Source organism: Ahaetulla prasina, chromosome 9 (assembly GCF_028640845.1).
Source record: "Ahaetulla prasina isolate Xishuangbanna chromosome 9, ASM2864084v1, whole genome shotgun sequence".
NCBI classification, from domain to species: Eukaryota; Metazoa; Chordata; class Lepidosauria; order Squamata; family Colubridae; genus Ahaetulla; species Ahaetulla prasina.
The window spans coordinates 25,936,451-25,962,806 of record NC_080547.1 but is presented as its reverse complement, the minus strand read 5'-3'; the positions used below and the strand labels follow the sequence as shown (position 1 = coordinate 25,962,806).

Sequence of the window (26,356 nt, the reverse complement as noted above, 5' to 3'; positions counted from 1 at the left end):
AGCAGCTTGTCAAGGACCAAATCTGTAGGAAAAAAAGGAATTGCATGTGCTGCCTGCAAGGAGAGATCTGAACCCAACTGTCTTCTGTACTTCATCGGCGGAGGGAACATATTTGTAAAGAATAGCTGAATCTTATGATCAGGTCTTTTTTTTTTTTCCTGGCAACAGAAGGAGCTGGAAAACTGTGTTGGGACTCTTTTAGGAGGCCTCAGAAATGGACATTTGGTCAGGGCTGTTATTATATTCTAAACATCCTGGCAATCATTCTCTGAGAGGGACTAGGGAGTCCTCGAAAGACTCCCTGCCTCCAACATAAATGAAGAGGCACATCATGCCAGACAGAGCAGAGTTTTGTCTGCTGCCTGTTGGATTCGGAAAAAGCTGTTCCTCGGTGAATCCAAGCCCTCAAGGAGACATCTGCAACCTGGTTGGCAGGTGTAAACCCTCTGGGGTATTGCAGTAATTAAAAACAGCCTAGGTAATTTGCCTGGATTAATTATCCTAATAAAAGGCAAATGTTTTTTTTTCCTACCTCCCCACCCTGCCCAATTTCCCTTCCCTGGATGAATTAAAATAAATTTGGAGCTAAAGGAGTACTGAGGGGTGTAATTTGTTCCCGAAAAGGTGTGATACAATTAGTGATGAAATTGTTCCGAGACTGGCTCATGGGGTTTCGCAGGGAGAGTTTGGTGTTTTTCAGAAGATAGAGGGCAATATCAGCTTTGTTAAGTCATGTCATTAAAAATAGTGGGTAGGGTTGGTGTGGGTTGTGTGATCCCAAAGATATAAACATGCTACACAGAAAGAAAAGTCAGAGGAATTGGTGCATGTTATCCCAATTTTTACTACATGTGGGTCTAGAGCAATCCAAACAAATGGAGTTGAACTGAGTTTGGAAGCAATGACTGAGAAAGAAAGCAACCCCAGAATGGATCATCTATCATATGATATGGGGAGTACAACTAAGAAGCGGCTTTGGGCTTGGAAGGAGTTGGCTTGCTTTGCAAATACTAAATTGAGAGCAGTGTAAGTTGGTTGGTCTGCTCAAATTGGAGTCTTCAGCATTCCAGATAATAAAGGTTCCTATTTTTACTGGTGATTCCAGGCTCCGATCAAGGACATTTGTGGGCACAAGTCTTATGCTGTGTACCTGAACTGAAGATTCAGTGGTTAAAAGGGCAGCTAATACAATGGATGAATTCACACATTACTGAGTTGTAATGCACAGGATCTTCTTGCCATTGCCCATGCTGCCTCGGGTGGTTGTTCAGCAGCCTAATAACATCCAGAGTCCTTATAGATCAGGGGTCTCCAACCTTGGCAACTTTAAGACTTGTGGACTTCAACTCCCAGAATTCCTCAGCCAGCTTTGATGGCCGAGGAACTCTGGGAGTTGAAGTCCACAAGTCTTAAAGTTGCCAAGGTTGGAGACCCCAGTTAGAGATCATGCCAATAGGCCATCTAATCCAATATTCTGTGTCTCATGTTGCCCATGCATCCAGGGATCTCGTGAACATGGATAGGAGACAGTCATTCACCCCAGCTGGTTTCTAGTAGCTAACTATTTAAGGCATGTTTGCTGTGGGACCAGAAGTAACAAATGGCCCTTCAATGAATAGCTGTTGATAGCCTCACTCCACTATAATTCAGTGCCTTACAAAACAGAGCAGTGATAAATGAGCATCCAATGCCTCACATGAAGGCAGCAAGATCCAGAGTAAGCTCTTAATATCTGGAAGACTTCTGATTCCTTGTCTTCGTTCCTTTAACAGAATAACAGAGTTTGAAGGGACCTTGGAAGTCTTCTAGTCCAACCCCCTGCTCAAGCAGGAAACCCTATAATAGTTTTTTGTTTTTTTTTACATTTATATCCCGCCCTTCTCCAAAGACTCAGGGCGGCTTACAGTGTATAAGGCAATAGTCTCATTCTATTTGTATATTTACAAAGTCAACTTATTGCCCCCCCAACAATCTGGGTCCTCATTTTACCTACCTTATAAAGGATGGAAGGCTGAGTCAACCTTGGGCCGGGCTTGAACCTGCAGTAATTGCAGGCTGCTGTGTTCTAATAACAGGCTTCTAACAGCCTGAGCTATCACGGCCATAGTTCATAAAGAGACTGTCCAATCTCTTCTTAAAAACCTCCAGTGATGAAGCACTCACAACTTCTAGAGACACGTCACACCACTGATTAATTGCTCTAACAGTCGGAAGTCTCTCCTTAGTTCTAGGTTGCTTGTCTCCTTGATTAGTTTCCCTCCATTGCTTCTTCTCCTACCTTCTGGTGCTTTGGAAAATAGCTTGACTCCCTCTTCTTTCTGGCAGCCCCTGAGATATTGGAATACTGCTATCATGTCTCCCATAGTCCTTCTTTTCTTTAAACTAGACATACCGAGTTCCAGCAACCTTTCTTTATATGTTTTAGCCTCCAGTCCCCTAATCATCTTTGTTGCTCTTCTCTGCACTCTTCCCAGAGTCTCAACATCTTTTTTACATTGTCATAACGAAAGTTGGCTGCTATTTTCCAAGTGTGGCCTCACCAGGGCCTTACTAGTAGAACTAACACTTCACGTGATCTTGAGTCTAGATTTTCTTTTGGTTTCAACCACCAAGACCTATTGAATGATTATTCCATTTGTTACTCATACAATCAGTTCACCTCATAATGTGGTTATCAGGATGTTCAGTCCATTCTAATCATATTGTTGCCGTTTCCTGCCTCTCTCCCACCCACCAAGAGAAATTATACATCTTTAATAGCTTCATGAAATACAGAAATCCAGGAACTGATGCTTCACCCATCATTGCATTTCCATGCTGGAAAAAATCCTGTTATTTGTTAGGTTTCTGTTCTCCAGGCAGAAATTAAGACCACCGTAGACCTGCCAAGGGACACAATAAAAATGGAGGGTGATCTTGGGCTGGTTTTACAGGGAAAACCCAGAAAATGCAATGAGGTCTGATCAGAAACAGGTAGAATTTCTTGAGTACTAATTTTTTTTCAGAAGGGGGCAATCTAGGTAAGGGGTCTCCAACCTTAGCAACTTTAAGACTTGTGGCCTTCAACTCCCAGAGTTCCTCAGCCAGGAACTCTGAGAGTTGAAGTCCACAAGTCTTAAAGTTGCCAAGGTTGGAGACCCCTAATCTAGGTCATCATAATAGTCTTTCTAGCTTGCATTAGCAATATGTACCTACAGCTGGGCTCCCCTACTGAGGAGAAAACATTCCTCATATTTTCATATGGATATGAAGCGACTGTTTCCATACCTTTAGCCAGAACAATGCTTCAAGCCATTTCTGAAGAACCAAAATGCCCAAAACATTCATTTTGGCTTGTGCACCCTGGCAACAGCACAGTGTCCTGCCATGCGCCAAGGAAAACAGCTCTTGACACTGCCTTACAAAAATAAATGCCCATGTTTGCTTGCAGTATGAAATAACTTGAATATTAAAAAGAAATGGAGGCCAAGTCACAGGGTTGGAAAAAAAAGGGCAGAGCAGCAGAATGTCTAAGACCGATGGGAAAAGGAGGGGGAACTTGCATTTTTGATGTCTTTGGCTCTTGACTCAATCAGTAAGCAAGCAAGCAAGAAGAACCACTGTCAGGCTTCATCCATGTTTAAAAACATTTAACTGCAGCATTTGGTGAAATCAGAGATCCCATCCTTCAAGAGGCCCCGCTGAGGCCTCTGAAATTGATTGGTGAGTTGAAGACAGGTAAAAGTTACTCATCTGAGTGAAACAGACAAACACAGGATAGTTAGTTGACTATCCACCATGTATGCAGGCTGACTAAATTATTCTGGCACTGGAAACTGAAAATACTCCCTGGGAGTAGCAATAAAACTATGTATTAAATAAGACACTAGTCTTCTAGTACTCTTTAGTGGCTCTAAATATCACCGAAGAGGCTGCTTTGGTTTTCTGAAATGTCAGGGCTGTAGAGTTCCTAATGTATCAACCTAGCAACCACTCTGTTTTTTTAGGAAAGACTGCATCCCACAAGACACAGTGTGGACATAGAAACTTAACCCTCACTTAGCTAGAGATCTTAGGGTCTAAGTGCTATAACCCAACTGGAATGTGAAAAGGTTCACAGTTTGATTTCTGTTCACTCCTGTCTCCTAGATCAGGGGTCTTCAACCTTGGCAACTTGAAGACCTGTGGACTTCAACCCTGGGAGTTGAAGTCCACAAGTCTTAAAGTTGCCAAGGTTGGAGACCCCTGTCCTAGACCCCATCATGCAGATATCCAACTACTCAATTCAGAATGAAATATGCTGAGAATAGAAGCTCTTTATGGGCATTGTTGATGGGCACCAGGCTAGAGACCATGAATTTTAGTCCTTCCTACCTTAAGCCCTAAGCCTGCTGGATGACTTTGGGACAGTCACTCACTCTTTCAGCCCCAGGAAGAAGGAAATGGCAAGCTATTTCTGGAAAAAGTCACCAAGGAAACTGCAGAGGTTGTCCAGGGTAGTCACCAGGAATCAAGATTGGCTTGAAAGCAAAATATTATTCATGATGTCATAGAATAGGACATAGAACGACTGGCTCTGCAGATGTCGAAACCCAACTTCCAACAAACCCAGATATCATAGCCAGTGATGAAAGATGTTGATATTGTATTTTACTAACATCACTGACTCAGAATGTCACACACTCTCCAGCCTTGCTATACAAAATCCCTAGGTTCATAGGTTATGTCACTGACTACTAGTTGTTGGAGAACAATGGACTAGGAGTAGTAGGATCTTCCTCCTGTGGACCATCTAGAGCAGTGGTCACCAACTGGTGGTCCATGGACCACTGGTGGTCTGTGAGAAAATTTTGGTGGTCCCCAGAAAAATTATTTGCATTTTTTTATATTGCACTAAATCAGGGGTCCTCAAACTAAGGCCCCTAGGACGGATACATGCAATAAACGTTTGTATTGCTGCAAAGAGTCTCCCCCTTCGGGGTCTTTTTGTGTGGGTCAGAGGGGGGCAGAAATTCCGACTTGGGAGTCTGCTTCAGCCTCCTGGTGCAGGGCTTTGGGCAGAAGCTGGAGGGAAGCACTGCTGGTGTCGAAGAGCCAGAGGGCCTTGTTCCAGTGAGACTGCATCATGGCCTGGAACTAGCTGACCATCTCAGCCCACTGAGCCACCAGGCTCTGGTACCTGGTCTTACACTCTCGCAGGTCTTCCCTCTGCTTGGAAAGCCTATGCTCGTAGTCCTCAGTGAGGTGCTTCTGCTGAGCTCCTTTTCAGTCAGATTAAATCTGAACTGAGCTGTTTTGCCAACTCTTTCTCATGGTGGCTGCTTAGCTCCAACAACTGCTTTCCGTTGGGGCCCTACAGAGCCCAGGTGGGCAGGCGAGGAGTGGCGAGTAGAGGCTGGCAAGGTGCTCCTCGACATGAGTGACATTGAGTTGGCCACGCCCACCCAGTCACATGACCACCTAGCCATGCCCACTCAGCCGGTCATTAGGCAGATCATATTAGTGGTCCACAGAATTTAAAATTATGAATTTAGTGGTCCCTGAGGTCCGAAAGGTTGGTGATCCCTGATCTAGAGGTATCTTAATGGCTTAGCAAAAAGTGGTTTTCAAATAGGTTGAAAGAATTCCTCATCAGCACAGTCATCCCAGTGCATCTGGATAGCACCAGTTTGGGAAGATAATTCTAATGGTTTTTTTTCTGAATCAAGATACAAATAGCTTACCTTGATGTCAGGAGACATTTGCATTGGCTGGGGGCAAGTGAATATCTCTGGGTATTGTTTTGACAACCATGGAACAAAGGTGAGCTGCCATGTGGCAGTTAATGGTGTTGTTTTACAAGTTTGATGTGGGAATATCTGGATTTTCATTTAGCGTAAACTCAACAGGAAAAGAATGTGCTCATTAGCTCTCTGAGCAACATCTTTGCCAAGTGTAGACACCTGACATATTCATCCATGAAGGGTTTTGGTGAACACTTTAACGAAAAGTGAGCATACTCTTTCGTTGTAAGTCCATTTGCACTCCACCTTCAACTCTCACTATGACTACAACCACTTTAGATGTTTGTGGATTTAAGAAGATAGGTGGGTGTGAGGCAATTGTGGGTCACTTGAGCTGAGAGCAAAACCATAATTTTGCAAAAAAAAAAAAATGGCAAATTTTATAGTGAATCTTGTAACCCAGCAGTGTTATACACTGGTGCTGTTTTCAGATTTATATTTCTCAGAAGTGTTGTTAAACATTTACAGATGCTGTTTCAGTTTTCAAGAAGGTTAGAAAAATCCCATCATGAAACAGAACAATATCCCTGGGAACCTCAGTCAAGTATTAGATTTTGAACTTCATCCGGTGTGTACAGCCCCCCCCCCCATTTTTATAGGTGTTTGGAGCAGGACTGGATCTAGGTTTAAGGAAGCATCGTCACCAGGGTAATAGAATCTCCCATTGCAATAGGTTCACACATAATCATATTGCCTCTGCGCATCACCGGGTCTTAAAGGGACATTCCTTTCTCCCCTAAATTCTGCTATTGTGCTGTGTGGGAGAGCAAGACAGCAGTTTGTGATCATCCATGGTACGTGCCAGGGATCGGGGTGCCCAGACGACCAGGGCCTTGTTTATAATAACAGTGAGATGTGTGTAGTAAAAGCAGCCTATAAAAGGCAATGCAAGCTGAAGGTTGTAGAAGAGAAATATAAACATGCAGCTGAAGGTTACAAGCATCTATGCAGGGCTGTGAAAAAAAAAATGGGTGTGTAGCTCAGAAATGGAACTGGGCAGCTGAATATGGCTTGTTGGGCAGAGTTGTGAACTTTGATGTAAGAGAGCGGGTTCATGTCAATATTCAAAATACAATATTAGGAATTAAGCTATAGCCTCTGAATTTGTCTCTATGAAACCTGAGAAGTAATCCCAGCTTTGTAAAATCTGTTTTGTCCAATCTGCCCCAGTGTTGTATGTAGACAATTTCTTTTCCTGTTTTCCACAGAAACAAATGTTTCAGAGGTGGGTTTCAGCAAGTTCTGACCAGGTTTGGAGAACCGGTAGCGGAAATTTTGAGTAGTTCGGAGAACCGGTAGTAAAAATTTTGACTGGCCCCACCCCCATCTATTCTCTGCCTCCCAAGTCCCAGCTGATTGGGAAGAAATGGGGATTTTGCAGTAACCTTCCTCTGAAGTGGGGTGGGAATGGAGACCTTTCAGTATCCTTCCCCTGCCACGCCCACCAAGCTATGCCATGCCCACCAAGCCACACCCACAGAAATGGTAGTAAAAAAATTTGAAACCCACCACTGAAGTGTTTTCATCTGATGGATATCTAGATGGATAGGAGATAGATATACATTAGGTAGATGAGAGAGAGAGAGAGAGAGAGAGAGAGAGAGATGGATGGATGATAGACTGACAGACGGACGGACGGATGGAAGGACAGATGATCAACAGACAGACACATACAGATGCTTACATGTTTTTGAAATCAAGGTTCAAAATATAAATAATATTGCCCAAATCCTTGGAGTCAGATCCAGCATTCATAATACATGTTAATAAAACAGAAGGTAGTGAATGCACAATTAAATATTCTATTCATTCTTAAAATCGGAGTATTAAAATGAGGAATGCGGCTAATCAGCGATGATAATGCAAAACAGCCAGTAGTCTTCACCATCCTAATTAATAAACAGTGTCTGTTGCAATGTGTATTAAATACTGTAGCTCACTTTACAGACGGTTGGCCTCCGTTTAAAAAGCTGCCAGGTTTCAAACTGTGCTCTGTGGGATGGACTGTCCAGTCCACAGCTGGTTTTCAGACCAAAAAGAACAATAAGAAGGGAGAGCGACAGAGGCCTCAAATTTTGTTCATCATAACTTAGCTCCTGGAGAAGCAATCACACAGCAGGGTTCCGGTCACAAATGCCCCGTTTCCACACACACACCCCTCCCGTTGTGAGAAGCGTTTTTAACTCCCTTTAAAAGGTGAGTGGCGATTTCTAAATTTGCATCATCTATACATATAAATTAGCATATATAACATTTAATGCAAACAGAGGCCTACTTTTTGCTTTCGGTAATTCCTTGTTCGTTTTGCATTCATTTGTTACAGGCGGGGTGTTTTAGAACATTCATTTATTAAATATTATGGTGACCTGATCTGCACATATAGCTAATCTCCCATTTACAACTGGTTACCTAATGACTGTTCAAAGTTACGACAGACCTTCCCCACACCCCAAGGTACTTATGACGTAGTATCCAACAGCCAACACACACACACACACACACACACACACACTCACACAGAGGTTACATGATCACATTTTGGACGCTGGGTAACCAGCCTGCATTTACAGTTACATTTAACTTATCAACCACCACAACTTGCAACCATAATTCTGGGCTCAAATAAGTCAAGAACTGCCTATACAATTGAGCCACAACGTTTGGGCTGGCAAAACATACTAAGCTACAAACAAATTACATCCTGGGTTAGCGCCATGGCCAAATGAATGTCCAGAGTCACCTAAACCTATCCAATGGCCGCGGTGTGGCTCAGGCTGTAAGAAGCCTGTTATTGAAACACAGCTGCTTGCAATTACTGCAGGTTCTAGTTCCACCAGGTCCGAGGTTGACTCAGCCTTCCATCCTTTATAAGGTAGGTAAAATGAGGACCCAGATTGTTGGGGGGGGCAATAAGTTGACTTTGTAAATATACAAATAGAATGAGACTATTGCCTTACACACTGTAAGCCGCCCTGAGTCTTCGGAGAAGGGCGGGATATAAATGTAAATAAAACAAAAAAAACAAAAACAATGAAATACACCTCAAATCACCATTGATTTACACAATTTGTAGAAAGCTGCTGCATTCTTATGGCTTTTTACAATTCAGTTAGTGGCCAAGTTGCCAAGACATCAATCTTCCCATGGTTTCTATCCTACCTCTCCAGGATGGTGTGATGACCATCACTAAAAGGAAGTCCTGCTCTTGAGAAATTGTTCAAAGTTTTAATTTTCCCCTGGAAAACAATAGAACAATTATCCATGTCCACCTGATTTCTCTGACCACATATTTAAAGGGGAATTTTGAAAGGCTATTTTTGTGGAGTCCTTAGTGCTCTCTGAGCTTGGTTGATTTTTTCCAGACATTTCATTGCCAAACTAGGTAACATCAATGCTATTTTTGCCCAGTTCTAAATCTATCCATTATGCTTTAATGACAATGATATAATGTATGCAGTGGGGTCAGGGGTTAGTGGAGGTCAGAAAGATATTACATTTCAGATCTGTATGGAACCAGGCTACCCAATCGGAGGATTCTCAAGCTTTTGAACTCACCTCCAGATGCTGTATCCCCCTCGGGCTAAAGCATCCAATCATCTCTTAGATTCTTCATTAGATCACCTGGACATTCAGAGCTCCTAGTATTTCTTGTTCAAGAAACTGCCATTAAAATACCACAGATGAGCGTATGAGAAAGACAGAAGGCCATCAGCCTTCCCTGAGGGTCAGAATTGCACAGCACAGGTGTTGAGTCAGAATTCCTCCAATGGAATTTCTCCAGATTGACATCAATGTTACCCAGAGGAGCACCTGCCATCAGTCTCCCACAAACAGCACAAGGAGAAGCCCCGAGGCCATCCACTAGGTCAAAACCTGACCTCTAAAGTTGCAGCCACACAAGCTGGAATGTGTTTCCACAGCAACCTGTTGAGTCTAGATTTTTTTCCCCCACTTCCCCACTTATCAAGGGGACAGTTTATGTTTTGGCAGCTAACGGAACAGCCTGAGAGTGTAACTGAATCCACCCCAGGAATTAAAGCAATAGTGTGCATTGTTTAAGACGTTTGATAGATAGAGTGAGAGGAGGAGAGGGCTAGATGTTCAAGGCCGAGCCTCAGAAGCAAGTGCTGAAAGGAGACCTGTCTGCATGGCCTGGAAGCTGCCCTACTGGATCATTTGTGGTCTAATGCCTGGCTAGATGTCAGTAGGAAAAAACTGATGAGCGGCAAAGCCAAGTGCAGTGGTCAGAAGGATTTGCATACATTCAAGACCAAAATAAATAACCACCACGCGTTTATCAGCCTGGTAGAAAATCTGTATCTTAGCTCTTACATCCTCTATAGCTTATAATCTGCCTTTAGTATGTGTTATAGAAGATGTGCTCATGGCCATCGTCTGCCCTTGAAATATTGAAGTGCAGATCCACTTTCAATATGTAATTTTCCTCTTGTTTATTGGAAGCAGGAAGAAACTATTTCCACAGGATCTTCAGTTGTGTACCTATCTTGAGCATCAAGGGCAGCCTTTTATGAGAAACATCACTCCTGTCCCCACATGGGAAGATTAGCTTGGCACAAAAGCTTTTGGTCATCTGGGCAGATTTGTTTCTTTGCTTTGAACTGAGGAAAATAGGTGGTTTTTTTCCAGCAAGTGGAGACCAGCAAGTTCTGGTATTGGTGTAGGGCAGGGGTCAGCAATCTTAAACACTCAAAGAGCTACAAAGGTCCTAACCAGAAGCCCCCTGTTCAATTCCGGAGCTGACCGGAAGTTCAGTTCTCCCACCATAGAGTCTCCTCCTAGCACGGCATCCTTTTTCCTCTACCTGTCCTAACTGAAAGCCCTATCAATTGTGGAGCTGACCGGAAAACCCACCGCTTGCCATAGAGTCTCTTCCAGGTCCGCCATGCTTTTCCTTCTCATAACTGGAAGCTCCTCTCAAAATTGTGGTAGTGACAGGGAGTCGCAGCAGAGGGATGAAAGAGTCACATGCGGCTCCAGAGCTGCGGGTTGCTGATCCTTGATGTAGGGCATGGTTGGATTGATCCTTAATCGAGGTTCCAGAGTCAAAGATCTTCTAGACTTTCTCGTCTAGATAGTGGGACAAACCTCTAAGCAAGATAGTGGGATCATCTATGCCAGGGGTCTCCAACCTTGGTCCCTTTAAGACTTGTGGACTTCAACTCCCAGAGTCCCTCAGCCAGCAAAGCTGGCTGAGGAACTCCGGGAGTTGAAGTCCACAAGTCTTAAAGGGACCAAGGTTGGAGACCCCTGATCTATGCAGCTCAGCCCACACCAGATATAGGATTTTCTCCCCTCTTCACCGAGGTCTGTATTTCTTTGGAGATAATCTTCAAAAAGTCGATGGTGGAAGCAGCTGAAGTAAGCAGAGTCAGATGTTGTTGGAGTGGGGGTGGAGATGGCCTGAATCCTGGGAATTTAAGAAAGAAAGCTAATGTGAAATGGAATAAGGATTCCACATCAGATTCCTTAGCAGAATTGCCTGGCATCTTCTATATCCATTCTCCTCATTAACCAGCTGTTGTTCCAGCTGGATGATGGTCAAGAGACAGACAAAGGACAGGGAAGAGAATCGTTGGAAGCACATCTGTCTTTAGCACCGCTGCAATATAACAGCAATCTGGACAGTCAAAAGAAGATATAATCCAGGTGTGGGAAGGTTAAGGACTAACAAAAAGAGGTGGGGGAAGAGAGGCTTTGTTCCCACGGTTACCAGGATGCAAACATGGCCCAGAAATCCTGGATCTAAAGATGCTTCAGGCAAGGCACAGCTTCTTTGGAAACATTGTCTGCTGCCTTTTGGGTTTCATGGTGTGTCTGTTGAATAAATATTTCCTTTTCTCCACGGTGCACTGACACTTTCATTGTTTCTTCTTCATAAACAAAAAGGCAGATTTTCATCACTTTGTTTGTCTTGCCTCTTGCGCCATATTGAAGCCAGCATACATACCGGTAGTAAAAGAACAAAAATGCAAGCAGGAGCCTTCTATGAAACAGTCACATTTATCCTAGCAGTATCCAGAAAGGTTTCTTTCTTTTTTTCTTTTTAAAGGGGCTTTAAATTTATTTTATTTTAAAAAATAAATGGTTAAGGAAAGAGGAATCCAAAGAGTCAAGATGAGGGTTATGATTATGCAATCTTGCAATCTGCCCCTTTTTTACACATATCATAGGCCCAGGACAATTTCATGAACAATTTTTCTTTTCTTTTCTTTTCTTTTTTTTTTTTGACCCTAATTCTTCACAAAGTGACCACCTTGGGGAATAGCCACAATTTTTTTCTTCAACCCTAATCCTAACTGAACTAGTTTAGAAATGATCACCTTAGTGAGTAGCTAATATTTTCTCCAAAATGTAAGGTTTGGTTAGCATGGTAAGTCAAGAAAAACAGGACTGTGTGATTTGTTCTTTTAGCATGTTGGTTGAACTATACATTAAAGAACTATAACTTACAAGCATTTAGAAACATAGAATAACAGAGTTGGAAGGGACCTTGGAGGCCTTCTAGTCCAACCCCCTGCCTAGGCAGGAAACCCTACACCACTTCAGACAAATGGTTATCCAATATCTTCTTGAAAACTTCCAATGCTGGAGCATTCACAACTTCTGGAGGCAAATTGCTCCATTGATTAATTGTTCTAACTGTCAGGAAATTTCTCCTTAGTTCTAAGTTGCTTCTCTCCTTGATTAGTTTCCACCCATTGCTTCTTGTTCTACCTTCAGATGCTTTGGAGAATAGTTTGACTCCCTCTTCTTTGTGGCAGCCCCTGAGATATTGGAACACTGCTATCATGTCACCCCTAGTCCTTCATTTCATTAGACTAAACATACCCAGTTCCTGCAACCGTTCTTCATATGTTTTAACTTACAACTATTCATTAAGTCACCAAAGTTACAACAGCTCTGAAAAAAGTGACATAACCATTTCTCACATTTAAAATTGTTGCAGCATCCCCATGTTCATGTGATTAAAATTCAGATACTTGGCAACTGACTCGTATTTATGGCAATTACAGTGTCCTGGGGTCCCCTTTTGCGACCTTCTGACAATCAAAGTCAATGGAGAATCCAGATTCACTGGACCACCGTGTTAGTTCCTTAACAACTGCAGCGATTCGCTTAAACAACTATGGCAAGAAGGGTCATAAAATGGGACAAAACTCACTTAATAACTGTCTCACTTAGCAACAGAAATGTTGGGCTCAGTTGTAGTCATAAGTCAAGGACTACCTGTAGTTTATCCATTGGACTATTGTGATTTACATGAATTATCTTTGGCTGATGTGCATTTAGAATGCTGCTCAAACCCAGCTTTCATTCCAGGTACATTTTGGAGAAGATATGATGGCTAGGAACTGACAGATGCTAGGAAAAAATTGCAGGTGCCCCTCAACCACTCAAATGCTACTTGTAACCTGGTTCCGAAGTTCCAAAAACTAGAACTTTTAACGGAAAATCAGATTGCTTCTTTTATTGAACAATTTCTAGATTTTAATGGAGGGCTGACATATAATAAAGGAGCGAAATACAAATGCATTATCCATTGCAGTTTAGCATAGAGCTTTAGGAAAAGATTGGTAAAAGGCAGAGTATTTGAAAATCTCTCCCCACCACCACTAATACATGCATATAGACAAAACAAGGGGATTTTTAAGGAAACTGGCACAGATGCTGGTATACAGGCTGCAGTATCTCCTACAAAATGCAGACAGTTTTAAATTAAGGCTTTCTCTTAGGAATTAATGCTACATTTTGACTTTGCTAAAAATGATAAGCTATAACTTCCCATCCGGGTTTCATTAAATTGTTTCTCATTCCTTTAATAAGTTCTTCTCTTCAGTCTGCTGCTTTCCATCCTTTACGTTGGCCACAAGGTAGATTATTATTTCGAAAAGCTCTGGTCAAAATTATTCCACTATTTCACAGGGACATTTTTAAAGAGAACTTTTCCTGCCTCTAAAGTCCTTGACATACAGTTTACCGAAAGGCCAAAGACGGCTACACTCTGTAAAACATTCATCATGCACTTTGGCTAAAAGGCCATATAGAACATGTTGCTTGATTTAGTGACATTTTAGCAAAGCCAAAGGAATACTTGTGGCAAGGTTGAAGGATCGGAGGGCTGCAGTTTAAAAAAAAAGTGGTCAGTTATTTTTAAAATGGATGTTCATTTGGAATGGGAAACTCCAAGATTCTGCCAACCTGTCGGTTCCTAACCACAGCTTACAACCACGTGATTCATTTAACAATTGCAGTGATTTGCTTAACAACCATTGCAAAAAAACATAATAAAATTTTGTTTTGGGACGCTGCAACCGTCATAATTATGAGTCAGTTGCCAAGTGTCTGAATTTTGATTATGTGACCATGGGGTTGCTGCAATGTTGTAAATGTGAAAAATAGCCATAAGTCACTTTTTTCAGTGGCTTTGTAACTTCAAACAGTCACTAAATGAACTATTGTTATTTGAGGACTATCTGTACATCCATGAAGAACATTTTAAAAGTATAGACACTAGATTTGGTTAGTGTAGCTGAGTACGTATATATGTCTGTTTTGCAAACAACAAAAGAAAAAAAAACATGGAAATAACCCCGTTTGATTTTATGTTAGATTATTTAAAACGAGGGTGAAAAGAAATATAAAATAAAAAAGTGAAGTCCTGATTGCATCTCAACTGCTGATGTATCATATATGAAGAATCTCAACTATTGCTTATTACCAAAAATGTTCCGCTTAATTCTTTTGTTCCACCCACTCTGAAAAATGTCCCAGGCAAAGGGCCGGCCATAATGAGGAAATGGAAGCCATCACATTTTACTATGTCTAAAGTTCTCAAATAGATTACTTTAATCTACTGCCACATATAGGTTAAAGATACAATAATGAAGTCTCTTTTTTCTGTTCCTGGAGAGATTTTGTTTGAAGACAGTTCTTAATTTCCTGCTTGGCCTGCTTCAAAGTAAAGGGATGCCTTAGGGAGTATATGGAACTGGTTTCTAGCAAAGGTTTTGGATGCAGAACTCCTGGGAAAAGTGACAGCTGCAGCCTTAAATATGGTTATTTTATAAATGAGATAAATTACTGACAAAGCACTTTGCTGGGCTGAAACATTGGGCTTTGCATACAGGAAGATAACTCTGCTCTAAGCAGTAGAGAAATTGCCCTCAGAATGTCTAAAAAAAACAGGGATGTTTTTTTGAAAAGGTCATTTGATACGCTAATTAATTTATTGAGCTAAAAACAACATGCCAATTAAACTAGCAGACAGTTTTTCTTTTAGCTTCTCCAACCAGTAAAAGGTAAAGGAGCCCCTGCAGATTTTACTTCGTTAATCGTTGCTGACTCTAGGGGGCAATGCTCATCTTTGAGCCAGCACTATCCAAAGACATTTCTGCAGTCATGTGACCAGCATAACACCACAGAGCACTGTTACCTTCCCACTGAAGTGATACCTATTTATCTACTCGCATTTGCCTGCTTTCGAACTGCTAGATTGGCAGGAGCGGGGTGAGGAGGGGAGCTCACCCCATCATGTGGAGCTCAGGTTTCGAACCTGGGCTGGCGGCTTTCCAGCTAACAAGCCCAGCATTTTAACTGCTGAGCCACCATGCCACCCTCTCCGACCAGTGGATGGTATGAAAAGAAAGCCACCAGGCCTCCGGCCCAGTTGAGCATATTGGATGAGCTCAGCCACTGAATACTAGGATAAGCAAGCCCTTGTTGAGAGTTGGTTCAACATCTGAATTGACTGGAAAATACATTCGCTGACTTCTGACAATATGCAATTTCCCAGTGATAGGCAACATCACTTGATTAGAGGCCTCTACTTAAAACAGCCCTAAATACCTATGTGTAGACCAAGGTTTCCACAAAGAAATGAAGATAAGCAATCCAGTTAATTTAGAGTTTAGTTGGGAAGACATATCTGGTTTCTCTGGCATGATACTTAAGCACAGTGCAAAGAACAGTTGTAATAAAATGTTGACGTACAGCGGCAAGACGAATGTGCTGTGTTGCATCCCCAACAGCTGGTGTCCCATTTATATTATAAAACACCCTTCTCCAACCTGGTGCCCTTGCACTCCCTTGAATCCCCATGTTAGTTGCCTTGTTGACAAACAATAGCAAAAGCCACTGAGACAGGAACATTGTCATGTCCCCCTCCCCCTCCGACGACCGGGTCTGGGAAGTCTGTATCAAGCATGGCCATGAAGCCTCTGCAGCTTTGCCAAATTCCTTTCAGATTTCTCAGGGCAGGCAGGAATCCAAGGTGTGACTTCAGCAAACCAGATGAGACTTTGCTTGACTCAAAGTTGCTTGACTCAAGCTGGTCCTTTATATAGGCCATGGGGTGTGGCTCCATGACTCAGCACTTATCCAGGCCTGCCCCTCCCTTCCTTCTGCTGACGTCGCCTCTCAGATCTCCAGAAGTGAGGATCCTCCCACTTTAGATTGTCTTCTGCTGTTTGAGAAAGAGAGGGGTCAGAAGGAGTAGGCCCGGGTAATTCCAATCTGTGGCTGACTTCCTCTGATGGCTGCCTGTGAGTGAGGTTTGTTTGTTCATTCCTGACATCCCCTCCAGGCATGGGGCCAGGGCTGGGGGCTGGAGGCTGGAGGCATGCCAGGCCGTTCCTCTTCATTATCAGACTCTGAATCTGATAGCAGGCCCGGGAGGAGGAGGGAGGGGCCCAGCTGAGGAGAGGAGGGAGGACGAGGCACAACAAACATACATAAGAGTCCTTCAAGTCCTGATTCACTGTATTAGGTCAATGTTCAGCAGCTAAACAATATATGAAGATTTGTCTATCTAAGCAATTAATTCTTGGAGGAAAATTTGGGTTTGGTCAGTCCTAGTTTAACCTGTAGCCACTTTTTTTCCCCTTCTGGTCAGTCGTGTCTGATCCCCAGAGGCTGCCTGGACAAGACCCTGCAATTTTCTTGACAAGGTTTTTCAGAGGTCATTGCTTCCTTCCTAGGGCTGAGAGAAAATGACTGGCCCAATGTCACCCAGCTGACTATGTGCATAAGGCAGGACTAGAACTTACAGTCTCCAATTGATTGGCCCAAAGTCACCCAGCCAGTTTTCATGCCTAAAGCAGAACTAGAATTCACACTCTCCCAGTTTCTCCCTGGTGCCTTCATCACTACACCAAATTGGCCCTATACTACTTTACCATTATACCACTTCTCCCCCCACAAAAAATGTACAGCTTAAAACTTCTAGAAACAAACGCACCAAAGTTAAAACTTCTGCTAAGCCTCACAAAAGGTGTACCTTTAACCAGACATATAATTTTGGGTCATAATACATTTTCTCCAGCAAGCACTCTGCTGCAGTAGGAAAGCAACTGGGCCTAATTTGAAAGGCTGCATTTTTTATGGCTACCGCAGAAGTATTAGCATATAAAAGACCCAAAATAGGTTTTAGAGACGTTGTTGATTTCCATATTAGCTTTCAGATATCGAAGGCAGGTTTTCAAAGGTGGCACCTCCTTGTGGGAGAACCTGCTGCCTTTCAGAAAATGAACTACATGTTGTAATGACCTTTCAGAATACGAAGAATACCAATTAGTAGCCCTCACCGCAAACCTCATGCCTCTGGTTTCTGTACCCTACCCCCTGCTGACTTTAATGAAAACTTCAAATTACCCTGGTCTTTGATCAGGTCACCAAAAATACCACCACAGAACTGGCAACCAGCCAGTAATAATATTCAAATGAGTCCTGCAAATTTCAAAACGCTTCACTTCATAACATCCGGAGATCTCTCCACCACAATGGCCGTTAAATTAAAAACTTGGTATGGAAACCCCGTGAGACCGTCCTCTGAGTGTGATAGGCTAAAGTGATGTGGCAAAGGAGGACAGGGGTGTTAATATTAAACCTTCCCCGTCCATTTACAACCTGTTGACATTTTAAGAGTCACTTTCTTCAAGGCAGCTGAGCTCCCTGCAACAAAAGCTGACTGGGAGTTTGATTTCGTTTTTTCCCCACGTGGGTTTAAATGTGAAACTTAGAAAAGTGGCTACGGGAACGGAGACAGGAAAATTTGAGAGCTTAGCCTGCATTGCCTTCTCCCCTTAGGCCTCTGGCTCACCCACCCACCCCATCCCCAGATCTGCTTCCCTGTTGATCTGGCTTTAGCAATTTGAAATTGATTATTTTGGTTTGCGTGCCTGCGTAAAGCCCTTCCTTTTCTGCTAGCAAATTAAAACGTGGCCTTGTTCAGGCAGCATGCTTTTAAATTGCTAAGGATTGCCAGGCTGGGCTTAGGGACAATGGCAACAAAGAGGAATTCATTAATTCTAAAGTGACAGTGTTTCTTTAAGAGGGGGCTTGCAGTACAGGAGAGGGGCCGGATCCCGTTGATTGGGAATCCTGTTCTCATCAATCTCGCGCTCTGTGCAAAGGCAGCGGAAACGCAGCTCCAGATTTTGGCTCTTGGCTCAGCTGTTGGCTCAGCTGGGATTGAAAGTCTCTTTCTCAGGCTCCATGTTTCTCCTGGGGGAGGACTGGGAAAAAGATTGCTTGGGCCCTATGTGCAGCCAAAGGTAATGAAGCATTGCGCCTCCTCAGCAAGAGCGCTGATGGATATTTAAAATTCTGGAGTCCCAAGACTGCAGCTCTTCAGCCAGCCTGTCCTGTCCTGCCAGATTATCCCAGAGCCGTGGGTGAGATATCTAAATGAGAGCAGCAAGGCAATGTCAGTTCAGCTTTGTGAGATTCACTCCCATGAATGCCTGAAAGGTTGCCTGTACAAACTGCATTAGACGCGCTTCAAAATGTTCATTCCTGATTGGCTATGCTGTGACCCACAGCTGCATTCCCTGGCTAGGGAGTGAAAGATGCACAGTGGCCTTTGTTCTGCCAAAATCAGGACTTGGAACCATGACAGGACGATCATATTACTGAAATGGAGGGTCATCTGGAGAAAAATGATCCTCGCCAGGCCTGGAGGGGGGTTTCTGTCCCTCCCTGGAGGAACAAAAACATGCAAACTCTCAGGTCCGCTTCCCTAAGACAGAGTCCGTGAAACCGAGGTGCAAAACACAGATTTAAAGGAGCCTCAAACCTCCTGCTCCTCTTTCATCTAAATCACAGCCAGAGGACAAATATCCCCCTTGCTTTTTAATCACGCAGCATGCTAAGCCATAATATGGCTTGCTTGGTTTTGATTTCCCAGGTTATGTGAACCGAGCTGCACGATATAGTCTTTATAAGATGGATGTACCCAGTCAGTGATTTGTCCAGCAAACTGTGGCTGTATAACTTTGTGAAATGGTTGAAGTTATCCAATGAACAATTAATGGGCAATGGGGGCTTGCCAGTGCTTTATTCAGCAAACCGTGGTTAGTTAAACCATGACTCTGCACCACAGATAAACGCAATCTGCATTAGTCACTGGAAAATGTCAGTGGGAAGATGTTACTGCTTTGTCCTTATGTCCCATTTGTGGAACAAGGCCACAACAAGGATTACAGAAGCTGCTAGTGTGATCTACAGAACATTTTATTTATTTATTGCAAACATTATTTTTATTGGAGTTGAATTGGTTTATTGTCCTTCAAACAGAAGACCAATGAAAGACGGAGGGAGGGAGGGAGAAAAGAAAGAAAGAAAGAAAGAAAGAAAGAAAGAAAGAAAGAAAGAAAGAAAGAGGGAAGGAGGGAGGGGTGGAAGGAAGAAAAGAAAGAAAAAATAGAATAGAATAGAATAGAATAGAATTTTTATTTGTCAAGTGTGATTGGACACACAAGGAATTTGTCTTGGTGCATATGCTCTCAGTGTACATAAAAGAAAAGATACGTTCATCAAGAATTCTAAGATACAACACTTAATGACAATCATAGGGTACAAATAAGCAATCAGGAAAGAAGAGAGAGAGAGAAAGGAAGGAAGGAAGGAAGGAAGGAAGGAAGGAAGGAAGGAAGGAAGGAAGGAAGGAAGGAAGGAAGGAAGGAAGGAAGGAAAAGAAATGGCTTAAGATAGGAATAAGTTGCCAAGTGAGAAAGTTAGCTGATTTAGCCAATTAATTGAGCAAGAAGTAAAGAACAAACAAAGGATGAATACAGTGAACTATGCAGATTTACTGGCAATTTCTAAGCTAATAAATCAAACTAGAATCTGGAAGAAAGGGAGGGAAGAGGACAAAGGTCTTTGAACCACCTGCATGTGAAACTGATGGAGCAGATTGGCCAAAAAATTTGCTCATTCATGAGTCATTGGAGACCTCAGAACTTGAACAGAGATTCTCATGAGCAATTCCAGCCATGTGGAATTCTGTGTGAATCTTCCTGGCTGGTATAATCTTAGCAGCCAGAAGAAGCAAAATCCTGTGAATTGGGTCTGAAATGGCATATGATGTATAAGTTCATCTGTTTTGCCAAATGTTTTTTGTCCCCAGCCCTTTGTGTTTGCATATGTTTTTTCTCCCTCTTCCCTTCAACAGTTCATTGATCAGCTGCATTCAAAGAAAATGTCTGTTGCTCTCTATCTACTTGTGAAATCAAAATACATATTACATGTTATAATATGGGATAGGATTATGTGGGGTTTCAGGCTTAATTCCAAAATGATATTTCAAACCATACAGGATCATAAGTCTAGCGCTGGTCCACAACACTTTGAAAACAGCTGCAGTTTTTCCTGGTTTCCTATGCTGGCAGCTGCTTCAAAAAGTTGAAGGTCGCAGAGGTGGGTTTCAGCAGGTTCTGACCAGTTCTGGAGAACCGGTACCAGAAATTTTGAGTAGTTCAGAGAACCAGTAATAAAAATTCTGACTGGCTCCACCCACATCTATTCTCTGCTTCCTGAGTCCCAGTTGATCAAGAGGAAATGGGGATTTTACAGTATCCTTCCCCTGGAGTGGGGTGGGAATGGAGATTTTACAGTATCCTTCCCGTGGAGTGGGGAGGGAATGGAGATATTACAATATCCTTCCCCTGTCACACCCACCAAGCCACGCCCATCAAGCCACACCCACAGAACCAGTAGTAAAAACTTTTGAAACCCATCACTGGATGGTAGGTTTATCTCTCCTAATGCACTGAAAGAATTCGAGGGAATAAAATCTGGAAAGCTGCACTATCTTTGTGTAGAAAGTTTTCAGCTGGGATTTTATCTATTCAACTAATTAATAGATTCTTCTTAAATAGTTCATTCCATTCAGAATTCCCTCAACTCCTCTAGATTATTTCCTATCCCATTTCCTTCACAATAATCTCATTCTTTATTTGATTTATTTTGATTTTTTTTTCATCTGATACCTTTTCAAGCGCCGGGAGAAAAATTGTGGCCAATGGGCAAACATATCCTGGTTTAGGATGTTCTGTCAACTAAGCTTTGAAGGCATCCAACTATACACTTTTTATTATAATGCAAAGAATAGGGCCCCTCTTTGTAAATTATTCTCTATAACAGGGTTCTCCAACCTTGGCAACTTTAAGACTTGTGGACTTCAACTCCCAGAATTCCTCAGCCAGCAAAGCTGAGAGTTGAAGTCCACAAGTCTTAAAGTTGCCAAGGTTGGAGAACCCTGCTATATAATACATTGTAAATATCTATAATTGCCTTTGTTTAAAAGTTTGTTGCAAGATACAGCTCAATATTCTAACATGCATACAACCACGCATTGTAGCTAATCATATGTTAGCCTAATTGTTTGAACCCAGCTATTGTAGTTAGCATATGGCTTGGGCATAATGCGCATCTAAAACATTAGGTCAGTTCTATAAACCATAATCTATGATTAGCAATGAATAAACATGTTATGAAAACAACCCAAGGTTGCATATTTCTGCTTTAAACAACTACATGGGCCAAGTTTGTGCTATAATCTGCCTCTGAATAGGGATAAATGAATCTATCAATTTCACTTTGAATCAGTTTCTTGTTCTTTTTCTTTGAAAACTGTGACCTAATCTTCTGTATATATTTTAGATTAAGCCCCTTCTTAAATGAGGTTCTTCAACCAGTTTGAATTTTCCTTACTGATAATATTTACAACTTGATTGAGGCAATCCGATAGAGGGTGCTGAAAGGGGAGAAAGAAGGATCAGATGTTGATTTCCAAAGATCTGTTCATATTTCCCACAATCTGATATGCTGTCACTTCTTGTCTAGCTTTGACTCAAAGCAAAAATCATAGCATACAGAGCCCCTTACAAACAAGGCCAAAAATACGGTTTTCTACACTTGAGCACTCAAATTTGACCTGTTTGCGGTTCTAGAAAGGAATTGTCTTTTCCTTTGATTGCACAGCAGCTCACCACAGGAAAAGAAGAATTTTGATTTAAAGAATTAAACAGAAGAAGATTCTATGTATGTGCTCTGTAACCCTAAGAAATAACAAGGAATATAATGAAACCATATACTTTTACAGTATCTGCTTTCTCTGTCCTCCCACTAACACAAGTAGCTAAACTAATCAGAAATAGCTTGTTTATTCATCATTCTACTCAGGAATCATAACTTGTTGCTGGCAAACAAGCCAGGATTTATGAATCAAAACTTAATCCTGATTGAGCCACTAGGAGGCTGTGGAGTGAGAAGACATCTCAGAGGTTGCAGCACCATGGATAGTTCCAACTGCTCCAATGAAATCTAAGGGGACACTACTGAACAGCCAGGGCTTAGATTCAAACTCCACCCCTTGTCTTAAAGGGGCAGGCCTCTGGCCTAAAGCATAAACTTTTTCCTTTTTTCTAACGTTTATTGTTAGGTATATTGACCACATTGGTGCACCAGCTTTATAAGGGTGAGGTTCTGGAGGTGGGAATGCTGACTCTTCACTGGTGTTCCATGAACATCTCTAGAAGTTTTAAAGCAGGGCTATCCAACCTTGGTAACTTTAAGACTTGTGGACTCCAAGAAATCCCCAGCCAACATAGCTGGCCAGGAAATTCTGGAAGTTGAAGTCCACAGGTCTTAAAGTTGTAAGGTTAGACACTCCTGCTGTAAAATTTTCCCACATTGGTTTGCTTTGCCCTCCAGATACAGTGGATTATAATGCTTTAGCATTCTTGCCCTATATTAATCAGAAGACAAAAGGGAATATAAAGGTTGAGAAGTTATTCCCAATCCCTTTGTAATGGTTTGTACACAGTTGCTGCATCCCACCACTGAAATTCAATGACACTTTTTCTCTTTTCATGTTTTAAGTGGAAATAAATGAAATGCAAGTATTACTGGAGTCATTCCCATCTCACTACCATGCCTCTTTCTAGTGTTAAATAATACTTAAGAAAAAGTGCAGTCTGTTGATGCAAATAAATAAATAGTTCTCCACCCCTCTTTTATAGCAACAACACGGAAAATGTTCATGTCATTCATAAGAAAGGCTTGATAGTATTTTTTTTTAAATCAAGAATAGAAGGACTTCTTCATAAATAAATAAAAGAAATTAAGAATAGCTTTTGACCGAATTATCTCAAACTTTCCATCTAGCTGTTCACTATCTCTGGGGGTAGGCTGTGTATGGTTAGAAGTGAAGAGAAGACCTGTCTGTCATCCCTTCTGAACCATAAAGTGGCTTGTCCTCTGATGTTAATTTAGTTAGATCACGGCCAAAGGGCGTAGCTTCTATCAATGCCAGGTCTTAATGAGCAGCTCATTTGAATCCATGCAAAGTACCAGGAAGCATGGAGACATGCTAATTAAAGTGACTGCTGTTCTTTAATTAAGCAGTAATTCCCTGCAAAGAGGTGATTCTCATGTAAATTGGGCACCACTGAAGTGATGTAAATGGTTTGGACAATATCTGACCTGCTTTCATTGGAAAGGAGGAGGGAGGCATTATGCCAATGTTCATGTACTTGTATTAAGCAAGCAGATAAAAGTTATTCATTTATTGAGCTGTTGGGTTCTCAAGGCTTTGTCGGAGAACAATGGGATCAGGCAACAAGGGTCTCCTTACAATAATATATTTATGAATAAACCCACTTTCATGCTAAAAGCCTTTTCACAGTGTTCTCAACATTCAAGGGCATTCAAGACTGCAGATGTAGAGTTAGGGTCTGCCAAGAACAATGGGTGGGTGCCTGTGTGGGATGGGCACATGAGAGAAAGTGGCTGAGAATCTGGCAATATCAGCATTTGGAACTGATCAAATGGTATAAAATAGTAGGCCAATTTTGGGGTTCTCTAAGAGCTGTTCATCAGATCATTCGTTACAACAAGTGGAGAATTGGAAGAGCTGGAAAGTCCAAAAGTAAGGTCATATGTTTTAGCCACAGACCGCAGATTGAAGTAAACCTCAAGATGAGCTGTTTGAATTCACATTGGTACAATACCTAAATTGATTTTGTAAAACTGAGGAAGTTAGACCTAATTCCCTTCTGAATACTGGATCGCCACTTAAGTAATGTTTGCTGCAAAATAGAATAGAATAGAATAGAATAGAATAGAATAGAATTTTTTATTGGCCAAGTGTGATTGGACACACAAGGAATTTGTCTTGGTGCATATGCTCTCAGTGTACATAAAAGAAAAGATACCTTCATCAAGGTATCAACCTGTCTATCAAAGCACACAATGTTATATTGCAGCCCTGTGGTTTGGTTTGATTTTTTTTCATTTCATTTCATTTTTTTTCATTTCAGAGAAGGACCAATCTAGCTTTCATTGTATCTCTGCTCCATCCTTGCTCCCTCAAAATTTCATTCTCACTATACTCATCCTTGAAACTTTGTGCATGCAATCATATGCCCCCCCTCTCTTTCTTTCATTTCTATATTTTGTCCTCTTTTGTAGAATTCTTTGGTCCTGATTGTGTCTTGGGCCATGCCTGTCCTTGTGCAAGCAGCAAGCAATCAAGGTTTTCCCAGTGAAATGAAAGGCAATCAGCTTTGTAGGCCATCTTTGTCATCACAGATGCATTTCATCATCATCATCATTAGGTCCTGTGCAGAGGACTTTGGGCAGCAAGTGATTTCCAGGACTTCTGATCATTCACAATATCTTCAGCTTTGTCCCAAGAGATATTAATAATCTTAATATCTTCCTTAAGTGTTTGGCACCAGGTTTTCCAAGGCTGGCCTTGGTTCCTCTTTTCTCCAGAGGCATCCAATGTAGTGCAGTTTTTGGATGCCAGTCTTTAAGCAGTTGCATTTGGGATGCTGTAATTTCCTGTCCCCTTAAAAATGCATATAGACAAAACAAACATCTGCTGTGGCCATAGCAGGTAGAATTGAGGGAGGTTTAACCCACCATTTTCTGTAGATTTAAGGACTAATCCTACATGGTCACACGGAAGATGAAAAGTAAATTGATCGGTGAAAGATAGTTCCCAGTGAAGCCCCATTTTTAATCTCTGCTGATGAAAGGAAGAGTTAATCCTCATTTATGCATTCGTATCATATATCAAGAAATATTTCATTAGTTCCAAACAATCCTGGGGTGCTTTTAGAGTTATAACTAGCTCCAATCTCACAACATGAATTATTTGCATGACATATTAAACCTAGTCATAACCTAATTAATTAGGTTACATAAGCACAACTTTGATAAGGCTAGCATTGCAATTTGGCATTTTCCAGAACTTTTTTGTGATTACAAAGTACTTTCTCATTGGTTGTGCTGCCCAGTAATGTTAGAGGAAACAACAAGGGGAAAAGACTTAATTATCCCTAATTCAGACTACACATCAATTGGTAAGGTGATACTCCTTGAGCTAGGTTACAGAGATGAGCCAAAATTGACCCAGAATTTCTGAACGACATCTTACACTCTCTTACCACTGCCCATATTTGCTGGGTTGCTGGAAGTTATAGCTCAACAACATTTGGAAGGCTCCAGATGGCTGTTGGTCAACCATGACTTCAAAGCTTACAGTTCTATGAAATTTAAGAGGATTATACTTTATTGATTAGATATGGCTGGTTAAGGCCTACAGGGCATGCACAAAAATATCAGGAAACAAGTAAAGTTCACAAATCACATCTAATCAATCAATCGAGATCTTTCCATCTCTGATTGTTGGGACATTTCAGAGGCTACAAGGGTCAGTTCATCATTTCTACATGGGAATGTGGATTGGCCAACGTGGATTGGCCAATCTGAGGATCCATACAACCAATACAAAGAGTTGTAGAGTGCTGGACCTTCTCTGGAGCTGTATTTCACAGTCTCCTTCCAAGATGTGGTTTTTAAATAATTGAGGTCTTGATCTTGTTTATTTGGCTTTTAATCCACAAAGAATAATTATCCTCATAGGGGATTTAGTGTTTTATTAGAGGAGTGTTTCTTTTCTTTCTTTCTTTCTTTTTTTTTAAAAAGTCCTTAAGCGCAGCAGGCTGATGAAATGCATCTGTTTCCATGGGGGTTTAAGATGCTGTTCCCATCATGTAAGCAAAGAGGAGAATAATGGACAGTGGAAATCTGGAGTAATCCCAAACGGCAAGAGGAACCAATGTGCTATCTGAAGAAGAAAACAAAAACAGAGGCTTGAAGCTTATGGCTTTGTTTATTTTATACTTGGCCTGTGGATTCCTTTTGCAGGAAAGAAAGAAAGAAGAAAAAAATCTTAAAACAGCAGTAGCTATTTATACAGCCAAGCCCAGAGTAAACATTCTGGG

The 26,356-nt window shown here is 41.8% G+C and overlaps 1 protein-coding gene across 1 annotated transcript in view; it reads left to right on the top strand.

The window, feature by feature from the left end:
* CDON (cell adhesion associated, oncogene regulated) overlaps positions 1–26,356 on the top strand; it is a 90,048-nt gene that overhangs the window by 248 nt on the left and 63,444 nt on the right. The gene's annotated exons all lie outside the window — the stretch shown is intronic.